The 5,788-nt window shown below is 40.4% G+C and overlaps 1 long non-coding RNA gene across 1 annotated transcript in view; it reads right to left on the reverse strand.

The window, feature by feature from the left end:
- The window catches only part of LOC103381163 (uncharacterized), a 69,797-nt gene extending 64,427 nt beyond the window's left edge, over window positions 1-5,370 (reverse strand). Inside the window, exons 1-5 of the long non-coding RNA XR_521756.3 lie at window positions 5,273-5,370; window positions 4,536-4,686; window positions 4,354-4,399; window positions 2,051-2,187; window positions 1,723-1,904 (exon numbers count right to left, since the gene is read on the reverse strand). This is a non-coding gene — a long non-coding RNA (uncharacterized LOC103381163). The remainder of the gene's footprint in view (window positions 1-1,722; window positions 1,905-2,050; window positions 2,188-4,353; window positions 4,400-4,535; window positions 4,687-5,272) is intronic.
- Window positions 5,371-5,788: the final 418 nt, after the last annotated feature.

Raw genomic sequence — 5,788 nt, forward strand, 5'->3', positions numbered from 1 at the left:
GAAGGGGCAAAAAAAAAGAGAGAAAATTGTCTGAAAGCAGCATGATTTCAGGGCCTGAGTCCCATTCATATTCATGGAGGTTACCATTATCTGTCAGAGGAGATGACTCCAAACAACTGTGATCAATCCACACGTCAGTGAAATTATGTTCACTCTGACGCGGTTATTACTGTAATTCTGCTGTCGCCACCGCTGCGAGAACTTCACATAGATCAAGCAGAAGTTTATTAGATACAGGCAGAGATATTAAATGTTTATTTAACTCAGAAGGAAGTTGTTTTTTTTTTCCCTTTTTTTAGGGGCGGTGGGGTTTGAGACATTATAGGCTGTGACACGGCCTTTTTTCATATGAAAATCCAATATTATAGCTCCGACTTAAAACCTGTAAAAATAGCCTGGGGAGAAAAGTTGTCTTCTCACACTTTTCTGTTCGTCTCCGAGCGCTGACACGTCAGGAAGAGCTCAGAGTGTGCTATAAGCAAATATTTGAGCTCTTAAAATAACTTTCATTTTCTACCTGGGTTTCATTAAAATCCCGATTGTTGCTGCTGGAACCTTTTGTTCTCCTGAAGCCCGTCTGTCGCTGTTTCTGCCAGCAGCCAATCATCATCAACCGCATCGGGCTGCTAATGACTGTCGCCATCGTCATCATCGCTATTATCATCACCATTAAACATGCCATTACTCATACCGTAACATCAGCATTATTTCACTGTCAGCCTATGCAAGCTCATCATTATTGCCCTATTAATATCTGCGCTGCCTTTATCGCTGCCATCCATCAGCCCATAAAGTGACCGTTTACAGGAAACGGTTGTACTTCGCACAGATTGTCTGGCACTGCGCAGGCAAAGCAAGTCGTCATTTATCCATAAGTTGAAGTACCTGAAATACTTAACCCCCGATCGCCCTCCACTGCCGCACGAATCCGTGCGTGATTGAATGGATTTGACCCGGAGCGTAAATTGCTCGGAGTAGTCGTTAAGACAAAGGAAGTGCGATGTGAACGCAGCCACTCTGTCTTTACAGATAATGGAAGAACAGAGACGCTCTCCTTAATGGAGTACCCAGAGGAATGTAGTCCAGTGGATAGTGATGACTGTGTACATTTGCTATAAGAAGTCAATTTAATTTCCGTGCAGCACAGTTGAACTACGACGACCTACACCTTCAGGACGTAGCTCTGGCTGCTGTAAAAGTTCAGGCTAAGTTTCAAGGTGAGATGAAGACCAAGTAGATACACCTGCATGCACCACTATGTGGCGCCGCAACAGTGTGATCTTGTCTTCAGGTTTGATTTTGGATGAAACACTGAAGTTTAATGCCAGTAGGTTTCTTTAAAACTGCACTGCATTTTAGGAACACAATCAGCATTATTTAAAAAATGTCTACAATGGCCACGTATAAGGTAGTAGTACATCTTAGAAGTTAACTTCCTGTTTTGTTATTGTAGTTAATTAGCTTAAAAAAACTGGTAAATGTAAACTGATTTTACAGTAACCAAACAAATTGGCAAAATTAAAAAAGTAATAATGTTCTAAAGCACTTAAGTGCAATAATATACTCATTTTCAGTAACAACAAGGGAGCAGAAAAAAAAAGATTTCAGCTAAACACAACAAAACAATAATCTACCAGAAAGAAAAACAAACTTACATTTTCTCTGAGACTTTTGGACCCAAACTTCCTAAGTTCAATAAAGAAAGTATTTTTTTCTCCTCACCTCCTGTATTTCCTCGGTCCCTGAGCTCTCCATCAGTGTCGTCTTCGTCTTTAACAACAGCAACAACAACAACAACACTACCACCGGTGCCTCCTTTAACAGAAGGTGTGGAGAGAATGGAATGATTTCTCCTGCTCGCACAGAGTAACAAGGAGAGTGTTGGAAATGTCAGCGCAAATGGCCTGCAGGAGGAAGAAAGGAAAACAAAGAAAGGTGATAGTGAGTTTGATCTGCTATTTATGAGGAAGCAGGAAAACAGAGCAGGACGATGAAATCTATAAATTCCTGAATCACATGAGAGACTCCGAGTGGAGGCTTCTGGGCAGACCTGGAGCTCTGGAGACGACGCTGATGGGTTTGCCATGAGAAGTGTATATGGACACAAGGGGAGCGATCAGCATCCAGGCCCTGAAGATACCGCACATGTATCTGCTCAGGTCGACACGCCGTGACATCAACAGACGACTGATGCCAGGAATGTTGAAGTCATAAGATGGAAAAAGTCAGATTTGTTGGAAGGAGAGAGAATTGGAGACTAGATAATAAACATCAGTGGTTACAAACTTTTTTTTTTTTTGCGGAGACTAGATAATAAACATCAGTGGTTCCAAACTTTTTTTTTTTGCTTGTGACCCTATTTTAGTCTTTTCCTTTTTTTTTTAAGAATTAATTTTATTCATGTTTGGTGACTTAAAATAACATTTATACTATTATAAATATAAAATTACAATTAGAAAATATAAATATGAACTAATTTGGCCACAAAATTAAACATGTATTATTACTAATCATTTTTAACAATAATTTAAAAAAAAAATACATCCAATGTGAATATAACTAACATTAGAAAACAAAAAACAGGTGCAGAAACTCCATTCAATCCATTATTATAACTGTTTCTGCACATGCTCTTTAGTGACAGACGCAGGAATTCAAATCAGGCAGACACTGCTCTACCGCTCCATCTCCTGCATGTCTGTTTGTATCACAGAAGTGATCTATTCTCCACAGTTCATGCTCCATTGCTTTGGTCTGAACTGGCCTTGGGGATGTTTGAGTCCTGCAGCACGAGGCAGTAAATCCTCCTGAGTCCTGATGGCTATTGATTAGATATTCACATGCTGCCCAGCAGACAGAGCTGCTGCCGGCCTGCCCTCTCACTCTCATCCTCCTTCTTATTTCTATACACAATTGCATTTCCCAGCAGCGGGCCTTCGCACAAATATGACAGCAGAGTGCACATTATGCTGAAAACAGCCACGGCTCCTCTCTCTGCATCTTCTTCAGCAGAACAAACGCCTCGCCTCTGCATTTGTTTATCCAACTGTGGAAATCTCTCTCTCTCTCTCCTACCTTTATTTCCTCCCTCACTCTGACTCCCTGTCTCTTTTGCATCCTCACATCCCTCATTTCTTCCCTCTTCATCACGCTGCCTCACTTCCTCCCTCGCCCCCACCATAACCTGCCACTCCTGCCCAGTCTCCTGGGATGAAAACACGCTCCGTGGCTGTAATTACCACCCACTTGGGGAGAGTGGAAGCCTGCTCAGGTTGCACGTCAACCCCCATCATGATAATGTATGCAGATGAGCCTGTGCTTATTATTGAGAAGAAAGTCCCCCCCCCCCATTCCCCTCCCTTGGTGAAAGTCCTAAACTTAGCTGACCAGGCTTTCACCTCAACCACGCTGTGACACAGGTGGAAAATCGCTGAGTGAGCAGCAGCGCTACTGAGCAAACAAACAAACAAGCAACTCTCAGTGGACTCTATTTACTCTAGTATGAATTACAAACACACGGGAAGAGGAAGAGGCATCAACCAGAGAAACTGGAGGGCAAAATGATGAGTGTGTTTCTCTTTAATGAGAACAGGGGGGGGAAAAAGCAACAACTTTGGCCTTTTTCTTCCTCCCAAAATGTCAGATTACTGCAGCAAAGGTTATTAGACAAAATGGCTGCCAACCTGTTGAAAACCCAACACAGGCGCCAAATACATTCACAACTTGAATGCATCATTTTTATTTACCCACTGCATCTTTGGGCTGAACTTTACTGTGTGTATTTACAAGCTCCTTCCTCCTGTCATATTTCAATACAAGGGTTTTTTTTTTCTCTAAAAAAAAAAGGGGAATTCATTTAGTGTTCCATCCATTCAACTCCATCTAAGGAGACACAAGGAGAAGCTTGGCCTCTGAGGGTTAGTTCTGTGCACTGGCTCGACCTCCGTAATAAAGACTTTAAGACATAAAGATTAAATACGGAGCATGCTAATGAACCTGAATCTTATTTTAGCGAAAAGCTAAATCCAAAGATCTCCAAACTCCAGACATTTTGATTTCCAGCAGTCACGGCAGGAGTGAGGGGTTTATTTACACCCTGGGTGGGGGCCACAACCCTCCACCATCACACCTATAGTCAATAAAGACCTTGATTGACCTGACTACCTGGAGGAAACCCACGTAAACACATGACACAACATGCAAACTCCATACAAAAAGACCGGGAATAGAAACAGCAAATTTTCCCAGGTGTGAAAATCAGTTCAACGCAAGACATGATGATGATGAAACTAGAGAATGAAGTTAATAAAACCAGGCTCCGTTTGAAATTTTAATTAGAATCTTATGACTTACCCATGTGTGTGTGTCTTTGACCTTTGACCTTTTAAATGAACTTGTCCTGTAAAAAAAAAAAGTGAATAAATCAGCTCTGAGGTAAATGAACTTGTCCTGTAAAAAAAAAAAACGTAAATAAATCAGCTCTGAGGTGTGAGTGTCAGGAAGTAAGAGACCAAAATAAGTTGTAAATTAAAGACCTTAAATTCCAGGTAAATAAACAGAATAAGCTGCATGTAAACAAGAGTGGATCTTCCCTCTGAGCCTGATTTGCAGCGGTGCAAAAACATTGGTTTCAACACTGCTATTAGCACATCACAAGGAGCCCAGCTGATTTGCTTCGGGAACAGTCTGGCAGGTGACAGAGGAGAAAGTCAAGTCAAACCACAGGAGTAAACAATAATAATCAGGCTCCCTGTGCTGCGGTGTCTCTCGTTGTCAACATCCCTGTCAATGTCAACACCTGTGCAGTGGTGACGTATCTACTTATAACGTATTATATTGTTTATCAGAAAAAAAATGTTATTTTATGTTTTATTTTAATGTGCAAATATAAATATAAAAATAACCGATTGTAATTCATTGTTTTTTCCACATTAAATAAATATAATAGTACTCTTTCCTGCGTCTCGAATGCTTCGCACATGCGCAGTTACGCCTATTTGAAGGCTTTACTGTGGTGGTTGAGCAGGTGCTGGTGACGTCACCTAAGAAGTCCGAATAAACTTTAAAAATTTCATAAATATCAGAATGGACTGTCTTTACATGTAATAGCGACAATAGCGGGAGATAAAAGTGCCTATCGATGATTTGTAAACAAACCATGTTTAGCTAAAGGCTACAATCGTTTAAACACGAGTTATAACTACACTCTTCTGGACAAGTAACGTATTACAACAGTCAAATATGGAAATGTCTAACATTTTCTCTACTGTACCTTTATATTTGTACCGTGTTTACTGCTCTTATTTTCCTCTATTCGTATCCTGGACAACAGAGACAACAGCGTTACTTAGCATCACTGTCGTTGTTATAATAACGCGCTCTGTGCACACGTCACAACATTGGCCCCGCCCCTCACACGACAGGTGCGGAATAAAGAGCCGGAGAACGGCGGGGTGGGGGCCCGGTGTAGTATTAAGATAGTTTATAAAATATTTGTAAAATGTTATTAATATTGGTGTGTAATGCTGTAAAATTACATGTTTTAATAATATTTTTTAAAATCTAAAATTGGTATAATATAATATTAGAATAATGAAAGTTATATATATATTTGTACCCCTCTTTTTAGCATAAAGAATTCAATAATAATTTATTTTTGTGAGAAAGTTGTTGCTATGAAAATGAATTGAGGACCAGGTGGAAAGACCATGTGAATGACAACTGTCTACATGTACATGATTGTGAGGTTAGTCATCTCACTGACAACACCACGTCTGAAAAAACAAAC

This window comes from Cynoglossus semilaevis, chromosome 7 (genome assembly GCF_000523025.1).
Source record: "Cynoglossus semilaevis isolate Cse_v1.0 chromosome 7, Cse_v1.0, whole genome shotgun sequence".
In the NCBI taxonomy this organism is placed as follows: domain Eukaryota; kingdom Metazoa; phylum Chordata; class Actinopteri; order Pleuronectiformes; family Cynoglossidae; genus Cynoglossus; species Cynoglossus semilaevis.